Genomic DNA, 14,199 nt, shown 5'->3' on the forward strand with positions numbered 1-14,199 from the left:
CCCCAGACACCTCACAGTTGGTGAGGAGAACTTCAAAGGGAGGGTACTCCGTCGGGCTAGCCAGGTGAATCAATACCACAATCCAGATTGGTCTCTCGTTCCTGGAGCGATTGTGTCCCCGCCTGTCCACTGAGTCATGAAACGAGACTCGGCTCTGCTCTGTCCACCGAGCTAGATATGCGTGAGTTAACAGTCTCACTTGGGTTTGGTGTGACTACACGGATGAGACAGACGGTGCTTCCTGATTTCCTTCACCAGGCACTCTCTGTTTCCTGGTGAGCCCTCCAGTTAGTCTCTCCAGAATCACATGTCGGACGTCATGACCTCCAGGATCATCGTGGACCTGAAACCAGACACAGGGAGAGGGCCGCTTCGGCTCCCAGGTTAACACAAGTTCGTCCCAGTCTTCACCACAGTTTGAACGTTCCAGTGCCCGAGATCCAGATGGATGCTTTGGGGTTGCTTCTGGAGACAGGGTCTCACTACATACTCCCAGCTGGCATCTGGCTCACGGCATGTCTCCCGCTTCGGCTTTCTGAGTCTTTAGATAACAGGGTGGAGCCACCACACCCTACTTCCACCTGTCGCCACTTCCCTTCCGGGGTGCACACCCCCCTGGCCTCACAAGATTCCAACAGGAGGCTGAGGGCCCCCACTCCAGACACCTGTGTTTTGTGTGACCCACAGTGGCAGTTTGTGAGCGAGCAGAGCTTGAGAGACAAACCCCTACAGCTGCCCCCCACCCCTACTCCGCCACGTCCAACCCACTCCCGGCCCCGTCTGTAAACTGCCTTTCCTCAAAATCCCACATGCCAGGGGCAGAGCTCCGGCAGCTCAGGGCCTGTAACTCTCATCCTAACGACAATTTCCTTAACCTTAGCAACCCTCCGCATGAATGTTTTCCATCTTTTAAAAAATTAAAACACTCTATTCCTTTAAGGCAAAACTTCCTCGGCTTTCTCTTAATCATTCCTTTGCTCGCTTGGCTTCGAGAACTGCAGAGATTTCATTTATCTTTAGGTATTTGGCAAAGCCTTCTCTCTCTGGGTTGCTATTTTCTCCCTACACTCTTATTTATTTTGTGTTTGTGAGTGTACGTGAGCTGGCAAGCCATAGGGTGTGTGTGGACCCCTTTCGGGATTAGGTTTTCTTCTTGCACCATGTGGATGCCAGCGATGAAACTCAGGCCTGCACATTTACACTTTATTTTTTATTTTATGTTGATTGGTGTTTGGCCTGCATGTATGTCTGTGTGAGGGAGTCAGGAGCCCTAGAACTGGAGTTACAGACAAGTGTGAGCTGTCATGTGGTTACTGGGACTTGAACTCCAGTCCTCTGGAAGAGCAGCCAGTGCTCTTAACCACTGATCCCCTACCAAGTCATCGTGATGGCTCCCATTTTGTTTTGTTTAAAGAGCCAAATGAATCGCCTCCTATCTTTCTCCTGGAGGCCCCTCGAATGCTTTTATGATGAGCACAGATGCCTCAAGACACCTGCCAAGACATGTTTTTTTTTTTTCATCTCCCCACAGAAACTTCTAAAGGGAGTTTCCTCCTCAGGGTTCTACTCTGCTCTTCTGGAGCATGCTGGGGACAGGCAGGGCCCTGGAGACCCTGGAAGGACAAATGACTGAGTCGATGGAGAGGACACAAAGAGAATGTCAGAATTCTCACAGCTGCCCTTCAAAACCTGCAAAGGGTTTGTTTGCCCAGGGGCTCAAAGCTTTGACATTGCCGTTGCCAGCCAACCAGGCCGTCCTGCCAACGACTCAAACACAGTATCTACCGGGTGAATCAGTATTGTGAGCCTCGAGTCCAGTGGGGCAAAAATTACAAAAAATTACAAGTGTATTTCTGCTACAAACTGACTCAGAAGAGGGTTGTTTTGGTTTTGTTACGGCATTTTCTTTGTTTTGCTTTTTGTATTTTCAAATTATGCTTTGACTCTCATAATAGTAATTTTTAAAATAAAACTGGTACTTATATATGAAATTCCCCAATTTTTTAATAAAAAAAAAAACTCAATAATGTTGCAGGATACAAAGCCAACATTTTTTTTTATTCAAATAAAATTGGCTTAACACTAAAAATATCCAAAACAGCTCAGATTTTGATTCCTGGCAAAACAATAGATATAGCCTTTAAAATTTTGATGTTTTGGGTTTTGTAGACTTTATTACTGGTTTTAATATTTAATCCATTGCATTAAAGTAACATTTATTGGGCCAGGGATGCAGCTCGGTTGGGAAAATGTTTGCCTAGCATGCCTTAAGCCCAGGGTTCTCCCCATTCGCCGCCCTTCCCGCCAAGCACTGCTTAAACCCGGCACAGCGGCAGCCACCTTTAATCCCAGCACCAGGGAGGCAGAGGCAGGCAGATCTCTGTGGTTCCAGGCCAGACTGGATACACAGTCTCAAAGCAAAGAACAACAAATGGTGTTTTTCCTTCTTTATCTGGTCAGTCTGAGCTCGGAGCTTCTCCCACAAGCTGTAAAACTGACCCACAGGAACGGGGTAGGGGGCGGGGAGAGTATACTGGCTTCAGAGGCTCCTGGGTAGTTGGGGAAGGGATATCTGCTTAAGGCGGTGAAATCTGAGAACCCAGAACAGGGCTCCGGGTGGGCAAATACAGTCACCACCCACGAGGGGCAGGGAGAGCTGGCTCCCAGCATTAAACCCAAAGAGAAAGGAAGGGGTGTGTTTGTGGGTACAACTGTGAACCTACGGTTGTTGTTTCTTTATGACTATGTGTTCTTTGTTAGGTTGGACAAAAGAACTGTAAACAGGAACAACACAGAAATGCCTCCCCCGTGCTCCACGAGCACAGATGAACGTGGGTGAGAGAGTGTATTCCTGGAAAGTACAGCAGGCTCTCCAAACCAAAGGAATGAGGGATGACTGCCCCGATGCCAGAGCTGTTTCAACACATTTTCCCCCCAGTCTGTTTCCATGGAGAGATCACGATTTGTTTACCTGTATTTAAAGATTAAAGTTTTCCCGTGGTGCCTTAAGAGAGAGGGGGGAGAGAGAGAGAGAGAGAGAGAGAGAGAGAGAGAGAGAGCCTGCATTCTTGGGGGTTAGGATGACAACCTGACTCAGAGTTCATCCCCTGATCAAATGAGCAAACTTCCGGCCTCAGGAGCCCGGACAGAAGGGTGGAGGCTGAGTGTTCCTCCAGGGGAAGGGCAGGTGGTTGTGATGTCTCCTAGGTGCTGAGCCTTAACCAGCACTGCCCTAACACTGTTTACTTCTCTTCCCGCCCTTTTGACAGAGGCTAAAGTGTGTCCAGGCGGACATGTCCCTCAGTCCTCTGCCCTGTCTCCTCCTCTGAGCCTTCCACCTACTGTGACAGTCCCTTCCTGCCCTTCCGGGGTCCCCTCCTCAGACAGGCCTTCCTGTGTCCCTCAATGTGAGATGATGGCCCTGGCCCAGGACGACCATCTGCTTCTGCCCTGCCTCACCTCCCCCGGAGCTGCCTGCTGACTTGTTTACCTGGACTCCGTCACCCTCTGAGGCTGGACCCTATTGTCAACAGAGGGATTGTGTTCACTGCCGTGTCCGGGCAGCTCTCTCGGCAGCTGTGACGGCAGCAGAGGTGCCTCCATCCATATGTTAAGGATGGCTGCCTTGCCGATCCCTGCACAGGGACACGTTGTTTTACATCTGGCGTGTTCTGTTTTTTCTTGTGTGCACAATGTGAGCCTGCCAGGGAAGAACTGGCAGCCAGCCATCACAAAGAAATGCCATGTGAGAAGAGGACACATGAGTCTGTGGATAAAAGCACCGGCTGCTCTTCCAGAGGTCCCAGGTTCGGTTCCCATCACCCACATGGTGGTTCACAACCGTCTGTCACTCCTATGCCAGGGGATTTGATGCCTTCTCCTGTCCTCTGCAGGGACGAGGCATACATGCGGTGCAGAGACATACATGCTGGCAAAACACCCATAGCACATAAAGTAATAAATAAAATAAGAGTCACATCACCTGAATGGATGCGGTCTTGATTTCATTTCCTATTATTGTGCTAAAAAAAAAAAAAAAGAAAAAAAAATACCCGGACAAAATCAGTATAAAGAAAAAATGGTTTATTGGGCTTGGAATTCTAGGTCATGAATCCCATCATTGTGAGGCCCATCGATGTAAGGGAGTCCCGGGCGGGCAGGGGGTATCAAGCTACAAGACTTGGTGGAGCTGATCTCATTGCATCCAGTCAAGAGCAGAGAGCAATGAATGAATGCATGCATGCCAGTGCTCAGCTGAAGTCCAGGACCTTTTGTCCAACGAATGGTGCCGCCCACAGAAGTCTAACCTTTTACTAATCAGGACAGTCCCCGACCAACATTCTCACGCACAGGCAATCTAGACAATCCCTCACTCCTTTTCCCAGGTGATTCTAGAGTGTATGTCACCAACAGTTAAAACCAACCATCACAGACAGCAAGCACATAGAACTCTCCAACTGAGATTCCTCGTCTTCACAGCTAAGTCTCTAGCCTGTCATTTGACTGGGAATTTTGATATATATTCTTTAAATAAATTGTTAGTGTTGACAGAGACCTTCAAAAATAAATGTCTGGGCCCCGGCTCAACGTTCTAGGCTCAACCCCACAATCCATGCTTCAAGGCACTCTGGAGCCAAGAAGGCCTTTGTGGTGGACTGTGATGATGGAGTCAGGGCTGGGTTGATGTCCTGTACTCAGTAGCCTTTGGAAACGGTAGTTCCCAGGACGGGTAGCGTTGTGCCAAGCACCAGCTGCTGGCTGGAGCACTTCCAGGTGTGATGGCAGTTGAAGTGATGTCATGAGGGTCAGGCATGCTTGGATGGAACATGTGATACAGGAGACATTTCTTCTGACTCCTGGAGGAAGAAGAGGTGCAGAGCCTAGGAGAGACCCCAGGAGGGACTCCTGGCAGAGAGGGCATCAAGAGTGGGGGCTAGAGTGACTGTTCCAGCAGGAGTCAAGATACTCTAAAGAGAGAGACTACATCCTTCCTTCTGGCTCTCAGACCATTGAGACAATGGTCCACAAGAACTTAACAGTCCTAGAATCTGATACTGGAGAAAGGAAACTGCTGAAGCTTAGTAATAACCAGAGAGGGAACTTGTGCCCTGAACGAGATTTCACAGAATTCTGGCTTGTCAGAACACCTTTCAGGAGAGATAAGCTAAGACAGCAATGAGTGAGCGATGGGTCAAGGGTCCACCTTGACCTGGACAGCTTAGCTCTGTAGACCTCTAATCTAAACCTCTTCACAGGACCCTGAATATGGTCCCAGGGGTCCACTACACCTCCTTATCTGTTCTTCCTCCATTTGGACACACTGAATAGATAGGCTTTCTCTGTTTTTCTGCTATTACTTGTCTCTTTTGTTGGTGTATTCCAGACAAGTGGTCAAACCTAGCTCGTTGGGCTGCCAGGACTCAGGTTCTGACCCTAAAAACTGTTGACAGCCATGCTATCTTTCCCAGGGCATAGTAGAACCTCAGGAATTTCCTCTAATCACTAAGAGTTAAAGCTTCTGCCTCTCATGGGGTCCGAACAGCGAGTGGTTGGGGCCCAGCCCCAGCCCTGGCTATACCACGTCCTAGCTGAGAGGCTTTAGAAGGACCAGCTCTCTTTAATCTATAGAATAGGGACAATCATGATGTTCGTACTGCCTGGTATGCAGTACTACCACTGGTGTGTAAATGGGGACAGCTGAAGGTGAAAAGAATTCCTAGCCATCCACCAAGATGTCTGCAGTGACTAGAAAAGATTGCCAGTGTTTGTCTGGCAGAGACCGAAGGGAGACAGAGTGAGTGACGGACTCCTGATCCTCAGTGGCAGTTCATGCCCTTGAGGTTCCCCAGGGGCAAGAATTGGGACAGAAATCAGTGGCTCTGTCTGGGGGGTTGGGGAGAGAGTCACACATCAAGATTCATCTTTTTCTGCCATGGTAGCCTCTGGGGTCCCAGGCACCATCTCCCACATACAACTCAGATCCCCCCCCCTTCAAGGTCAGGAGAGTGGAAGTGCAGCCTGCAACCCTACAACCCGATCCGGATGCTGTGGGGAGTGGGGGTGTGGGGAGAAACAGCTTGCACTACCTCCTGTGCTGCTGGATACCTGGATTCCAGGATGATGGGGGGAGGTGCTAGTGCCTGGCCCTAGCATATTTCACAAAGTAGAATAGAGCTCATCAAACTGCAGCAGCCAGGGTCCCAAAAGATTCCCCTGCCACACATGAGCACTGGCTTTTCTGCTGGGCTTGTACCCAGCCTGGTGGAGAAGGGCCAGGAACTGGCAATCACCGTGTCAGTGGCTCACAAGAAATCTCTCGCCCCATTGAGCAGCTGGCGCAAGCGGCTGCTTGGCCATCGCTTTGGACTCTGTGCTCCAGTTGGAGCCTGACCAGGGCAGGGCCCCTCCTCGGTATCAAAGGCTGCTCAGCTAGAGAGCACAGGCTGATTTCACGGGTGCTTCTGAAGCCATCGGGGGGCCACTTGCAGAGCAAGTCCCCTCCTGGCTGAAGGACAGCAGCCTGGTTGCTCTGTCACCGCTCACAAAGGAGGGTGGCTTTGGTCCCCACAGAGCAGCAAATGTGCAGCTCTGGCACTTGCCACTTGGCATTCTTTGGAAGTGACCCTTATAGGAGAGACACCGTTCTGAGGACACAGACCCACTGTGTCCCACAACCAGAGAGCGCAAAATGCAGAGCTTAGAGCCTGCCAACAGGCCTAGGTTTCCACGGCCCTGGTCACCTCCCATCACTGGCGAGCACTGTGTAGGGCACACTCAGATCCACCAGCCACCCCCCCACACACACACACAAAGGCAGAGGTTGGTTGGGGAAGGTCTGTTGAGTTGGTGACTGTCTATTTCAGCCACTTTCCACTGGACAGGCCAGGCTTCACTAGGTCTTACATGACCTCTGGGGGGGGGGGGGGGGCAGCCTTTTGTTGCCATCAGCACTGTAAGCCACTGCCGTTGGCTGTGTCCACACTACTTAACTCCAACCTCACCCCTGAATGTGCCAAACTCACCCCCAGCATGCACATCAGCCGAGCAGCTGATCTACATGAATTAACATGAGAGAGCCTGTCAGCTCCTGGCTTTTAACCTGACACACATGGGTCAGGCTGGTCGCCATGGAGAGGTGAGGGGGTCGCCACGGCCAGCCAGGACTCCCTTCTGTGATGGGCAGGTCCTAGGAAGCTCTGGGGGAGGCGCAGGTGTGCCTGGCATTTTAATTATGCCTGGCTTGCCCAGCTGTGAGCATGGTGCGTTAACCTGTAAGAGTATGCGTCTGTGTACGTGTATGCATGTGTGTGTTCACGTGGGAAGCGTGTCTGACTATGTATGCATGTTTGTATGGGTAGACGGGCATAAGAGTGGACGTGTGTGTAGGTAGACATATACCTATATGTGGATACGTATATGAGCGTGTGAGCACAGGAACATAAGCATATTAATCAGAATTCTCTGGAGCAGCGGTTCTCAACCTTTCTAATGCTTCCACCCTTTAACACAGCTCCTCACGCTGCGGTGACCCCCAGCCATACAATTATTATCGTTGCTACTTTGTAGCTGTAATCTTGCAACTGTTATGAATAGTAGTGTAAATATCTAATCCAAAGGATATCTGATATGTGATCCCTGTGAAAGGGTCATTCGACCCCCTCCAGGGATCATGACTCATAGGTTGAGAAACGTTGCTCGAGAGGGACAGAACCGGTACAATTGAGTATACATTACAATGGAATTCACTGGGTTGGCTTACATAGCATCGACTGTAGTCCGACAATGGCCAAGAGCTGGCTCCCTGCTCAGTCTGCACCTCATGTTGAAGGCCCGGAGGATTCGGGGAGCCTCAGTTCTTCAGTCCTTACTGGAACCCAAAAACCTGGGTCCTGAAATCAGCAAAGGAACGTGGCAGCTCTGGTGGTAATGGTGGCAGCCACAGCGGCAGAGCTGTTGAACTTGCCAGCAAGATGCAAAGTCAATGAGGCAGCAGGCAGCGGTCTTCCCACAGATCCCCCTTTACCTGGGCCGCTGCCGGAAGGTGCTGCCCGTATTTAGGGTGTGTCGTCAGTTTCAGTTAATATAAACAAGAAAAATTCCTCACACACGTTCTTGAGAGCTCACCTCAGCCTAGACAACTTCTTACATGGAAGCTCGTGTGTTAGTTGATTCTAGATGTGGTCAGGTTGAAAACCAACATGAACTATTGTGAATATGTAGGGATGAGCATGCATCTATGTGGGGGGAAAACTGAGGCCCAGGGAGAAGATGGCCTGCTCACATTCCTGACTATCCTCCTTTGTCGTTGTGGCCAAATCTTGTTCTGAGTAGTGGCAGCTCTGGCAGTGCTGTCCTGAATCAGGGCAATAACTGAGTGACATGGGACACAGCAGAGCTCTCCAGTGGTGTCCTCCTGCCCCCCAACCGAGTTCAGTCTCGACCTGGAACTCTGAGCATCTGGGTTGAGCTCAGACACCCCACCTCCCAGAGGCCTCCTGGCCAGGAGGGAGCATCCCCGCCACCCTTCTCCACACAGCCCAGGAAGCCAAGCAAGCCTCAGAGCTCGGGCTCCCCCAACCCACTTCCCTCCGCTGAGCAGACTGTCAACAGAAAAAAAAGAGAAATCAGCTTAAAGAAGTGATGGCCTAGCCCCAGGATGCCGTGGATCCAGGCTCCTTGGTAGGCCAGTCAGGTGTCTGCCAAGAGACTGGACTCTTTATTCTCAGTTAATTGAAAACAGCACACCATCACAGAGCACGTCCACTCACCGCCCTCTCTTCCCTCGATGGCCACCATTAACCTTTAAAAAGCTACTTCACGAGCCATTTGCCTGAACCTCTTCCTGCGTGCCCAGGTGTAATGAGGCTCAGAAGCAGCCAGGCACAGGGAGGGATGGATGTGAGAGGTATCACAAATGACAGCATGGCAGAGCAGGTTCCAGGCTGCTACGCAGGCATTGCTGTGGACATGGCCATGCCAAAGCCCAGGTCTGAACCTCAGGCCCCTGGGATGGCCAAGTCTTCTCAAAGAAGTCAACTTCTCTGAGCCAACCATGGCAGAAGCAAGTTGGTGAGGTCCTACTGCTCTTTGGCTCAAAGCCTGTACTTCCAAGTGTCACTCAGCCCACGGGACCCCCGCCTCCTCTGGGCTCTGGATCCCTTATCATCTGCCTCACTCCTCTTTGTCCATAGAGGCATTCATCAGGTTGACCCTAGAGGGACAGAAGCAGCCACCAGAATGACTATCCAGAGTAAATGACAAAACCCTCAAAAAAGAAAAAGAGAAATCTAGAAGCAGTCCAACAGAACTGGGCATGAGGAATGAGCCAGGGCCTCTTAGAAGGTAAAGGGCATTGCCTGTATATACATCAAGGAAGGTACAATGGCACCGACATATTCCAAGCATCAGGAAGGATAGAATTGTCCCCAGCTGCTGGAGGGAGACAGGGAAACCACTTTTAAAACAGCATGTGACTGCTTGGTAATTTTGCCTATTCTGTTGCTTGGGTAATTCCATCCCTCTGTATGTGGCTGGATGTCATATGGAAAGGCCAGCCACCTTTGAAATGAGATAGAATAGATACCCATTTGCACTGCATGACGGGGTGGGGGGGAGGGGGGCTGCAGTGGGAGATGCTAATTTCTTATTTGTGTGTTGGGGGCTGGAGGTTACAGTAAAAATGCCATTCCTTACCTGAGCTGAAATTAAGCCCTATGCGCCAAAATGGAAGCTACTGATTACAAGGGCTGTCACTTGTGCACAGGAGGAATGCATGAAGATTCTCAGGGCACTTCTCTGTGACTCAGAGTGGGGCTGTTTCCCAAGAGCCAGCAGCAGAAGAATGAAGACACACCTCCTGTCCCCTCGCCCCGTGGTCCACCTCCTCACAGCAGGGAAAGTGTGTGCACTGAAGAGCTGTAGCTGCAGCAGTATGGCTGCAGAGCTAAAGCAGACATCTAGTGACTGCCGGCAGCAGGTGCCTCCTGGGCCGGGCACAGCCGCAGAGTGATAGCTTCAAACCATAGTTTCATAGCCAGGAGTCGGTGCTGGGCCTCATCAGGACCTGAGTTCAGATTCCCAGAATTCACACAAAAGCCAAGCATGGGGCTAGAGGGATGGTTCAGCAGTTACTGGCACAGTGCTCTTGCAGAGGACCTGAATTTGGTTCCAAGCATGTATATTGGTGGCTCACAGCGCCCCATAACTCCAGCTCCAGGGGCTCTGACACTGTCTTCTAGCCTCCAAGGATACCTGTGTTTACATGCACAAACCCACACAGGGACACACATGACTTTAAAATATCAGGTATTTTGGAACACTCCTGTAACCTCAACACTGTAGGGAGATGGGAGACAGGATTGCTGGGGCTTTCTGGCCACCAGCTCAGCTCTAGTTTCAGTGAGAAATCTTGTCTCAAAGAAATGAGGCATAGAATAATAGAACAAGACACCAATGTCCTCTACAAGTGTATATATTACTCTGTCTTAGTTAGGGTTTCTATTGCTGTGGTGAAACACCACAACCAAAGGCAACTTGGGGGGAAAAGGGGGTTTATTTGGCTTATACTGTCACACTATAGTTCATCATTGAAGGAAGTCAGGATAGGAGCACAGGGCAGGAACCTGGAGGCAGGGGCCGATGCAGAGGCCATGGAGGGGTGCTGCTTACTGGCTTGCTCCTTATGTCTTGCTCAGTCTGCTCTCTTACAGAACCCAGAACCATCAGCCCAGAGAAGGCCCCACAAGGGGCTAGGCCCTCCCCATCAGTCACTAATTAAGAAAATGCCCTACAGGCTTGCCTATGGCTCCGCTAGAGGTATTTTCTTAATTGACTCTCAGATGGCTTTAGCTCCTGTCAAGCTTACGTAAAACTAACTATCCAGCATACATGCATACATTTATGCTTTTAACATACACACACACATATTCTCTCTCTCTCTCTCTCTCTCTCTCTCTCTCTCTCTCTCTCCCCAAAGATGAAGGTCCCTCTGCTCAAGCATGCATAGTAAAATGATGAGAAGAATACCAATAATGATACCAAAAATGATGAGAATAATATCAATAAATCAGAAAGTGGTTCCTGGGGGGTTGGGGTTGGGGAGGCTTCAAGAACAACAGAGAACATATTTCTTCAGATTCAATTTCTTAAACCAGATGGCGATCCCATGTCTGCTTGGCATTGACATTCTTTGTATGGTACTCGTGCAGAAAGAAGGCTCTTTTCTGTCCAGTAGATGAATGCCCAGAAGGTCAACATGGGAACCTGGTAGCCTCCCTGACAGGTGGAGGCTGAATGAGCTGGGGCACCATGAGGCCCTCCAGTGATACCTGGCTTCCTCTGCAGGCTGTAAGCAGGGCTCAACTGCCAAGGCTCATGGGAAATTATCTGAACTCCAATCTTGTAAGAAGGGACATTCAGCTGTCTTTCTTCCTCACACTTAGTTCTCAGGTTAATCTTCACCATCCATGCCTTCAAGGAGATGCCTGGAGCTTTGCCTGGGTTCCTTTAGCCTTGTCTTTTTGTCTCTTTATCTCCTCAAAGAGACAGTCACATGCATTTGTGCGCATAAAATCTCATCTGTGATAACTGTGGTTAATTCCTAGTATTATTATTGTCACTGTTATGTTTTTTTAAGCTTTACAATTCTTAGGGACATTAGTCTGGTTCTTTCCGCTTTGTGAGACAGAAACCAAATCTAAAGGTTTTGCTTTGACTTTGCTTTTAATGGGGACTGGGCACACATGCCATGATACAAGCGTGGAGGTCACAGGGCAGCTCTGTGGAGTCCATTCTCTCCTTCTGCCTTTATGTGAGTTCTGGGTGTTAACTGAGGTTGCCGGCCTGTGTGGGAAGCACCATTACCCACTGAGCCATCTTGCCAGCCCCAAGAGTATTTAAAGACATCGTCACGAGAAGGCTTTATCTTCTGTGCCACAGGCAGATCTGAGGGCTCAAGTATCATCTTCATGATTCCCTCCTGCCCCTACTTAACACCCCAACTTTGCCTCCTCCATGTTGACCTTGCTCTCAGTGAAGCCCAAGACGTGAGCTGAAAAGATGACAACAACCACTCCTGCCCTGTTGTTTCTCCACCCATGGCTTCCCCAAAGCCTCAGAAGTCTCTCTCATTGACCTGATGTCAGTCCCAGGGCCATTGTTGGACCAATCAGTAGCAAGGAGGTGGCAAGGAGCCATTTGGTTCAAGCACAGAGGCAAGGCTATTTCCAGGATGCCACTCTCAAGAATTGTGAGCAGGAAGAAACAATAGCTAAGCCCTGAACCAGGAAAACAGAAAGAAGGATGGACACACACAGACACACACACACCACCACCACCACCAACAACAACAACAGCAACACATTCAGAAAGCAGAGTGCTAACAATTCACGCCCACGTGAATGGGTAATTCTACATGTCAACATGCTGGGCCACGGTGCTAACACGTGGCTGAACATTATTTCGGAAGGCACGGGGACACTGGGTGATGAGATTGGCACCACATCACTGGGCTTTAAAGAAAGCAGATTGCCTTCCATACTGGGGTTGGGGGAGGGCAAGCATGAATAGGCTCATCTAATTAGCTGCAGGCCTGACTACGAACAGACTGAGCCTCCCTCCCTCAGGATCGGACTTTGGATCTGAGCTTCTGCGTTGGCTTGCCTCTGGCTCTCCAATCTGCCAGCCCACCCACAGATTTTGGACATGGCACTTTCCATAACCATATGAGCCAATTTCCTAAAAGAACCCTTTGTGTGTCTCTCTGTCTCTGTCTCTGTCTCTGTCTCTCTCTCTCTCTCTCTCTCTCTCTGAAACAGGCTCTCTATCTGATACTGGCTTCAAGCCTATTATGAAGTCAAGGATGACCTTGACTTCTTATTCCTCTTGCCTCTTCCTCTCAAGGGTTTCTGTGATACCAGGGGCCAAACCCAGGGCTCCACACATCTAGCAAGCACTGTACCACTGACTTCCACCCCTATCTCACACACACACACACACACACACACACACACACACACACACACACACACACACAGAGTGACCAGTCCTCTGGAGAAGCCCTATTTAGTACACTGTGCCCTAGGTTCATCATTCACCAAAGTGTCTTCAATGAGGCACTCTCTGGGCAACGACTGCTCCAAAGCCCCTCACCTCTGGCTGTAACCAGCTCTGTGACAGACTTAATCCATTTCCATCTGGTGTCATTTCCCACAGGGAAAGGCCATTTGACAGATTGAAGCTTCTGCGCGCGCATGCATAAACACACACACACACACACACACACACCACCCAACCCACTTTCTCTTCCTCTAATGTTGGTCTATGATTGTTTTAGAAGCCAGGGTGTGAAGACAAAATACAAGGCCAAGTTGAGGACAAATGAAAAAAGTATTAGGATATAAAGAGCTTGTTTGTGTTTTATAGTGTGTGAGTGCATGTGTGCGTGTGCATGTGTATTTGTGTGTCTGTGCGTGTGTTTATATGTGTGTATTTGCATGTGTGTGCATACACACAGCATCCTCATCGATACTATCTTTTGAAGAGAGGTTGGTTCCTGACAGAGCTGTGGGTACATGGAGCGGAGAGGCCTCTGGAGCAGACCCTAATCCTGTGAGGACACCACTGTCAGCTTACTCTGGGCCTGAATGTACCTGACCAGCTGATGAGTCAGTTCTCTTGATCACACCTGCCTCCCAGGACGAGCTCTTGCACCAGTGAGGAGACCCATGACACCCGATGCTTCTGCTTTCACCCCAGCACATACCCTTTTTCCTTGGGACTGAATATAGAGTCCATCACCCACCAGCCGGGAACCTGAACAGCGACCCAACACCCATGACCCAGGAAGGGCACACAAGTCCAGTTCTCAAGGAGTGTTCTCCTGGGACATTGTGGGATGGCAAAGCAGCTCTGAGAAGCCCCAGCAGAGCTTCAGAGGCCTCTGAAGCATTAAGAGGGGCATAAGGGGAACCCCTCCAAGGCCAGGACATAGAGACCAATGGGGTCATGGAGCAGGTGTGTGGCAGTCACTCAGGCCCTTGACTCAGGTTCTTGGCTGAGATTCCACTTCCCAACATCTCTGCCAACAATCATGTCACCAGGTTCCCCCCCCCCCCCCCCCCTCTCTTGTCCTGGTCCTCACACCCTTTGTGACCTGAGCGTTTCCCTTTTCCTGCCCCCCCGCCCCGCTCAAACACGGGT

This window comes from Psammomys obesus, unplaced genomic scaffold, assembly GCF_907164565.1.
Source record: "Psammomys obesus unplaced genomic scaffold, mPsaObe1.curated_primary_1811, whole genome shotgun sequence".
NCBI classification, from domain to species: Eukaryota; Metazoa; Chordata; class Mammalia; order Rodentia; family Muridae; genus Psammomys; species Psammomys obesus.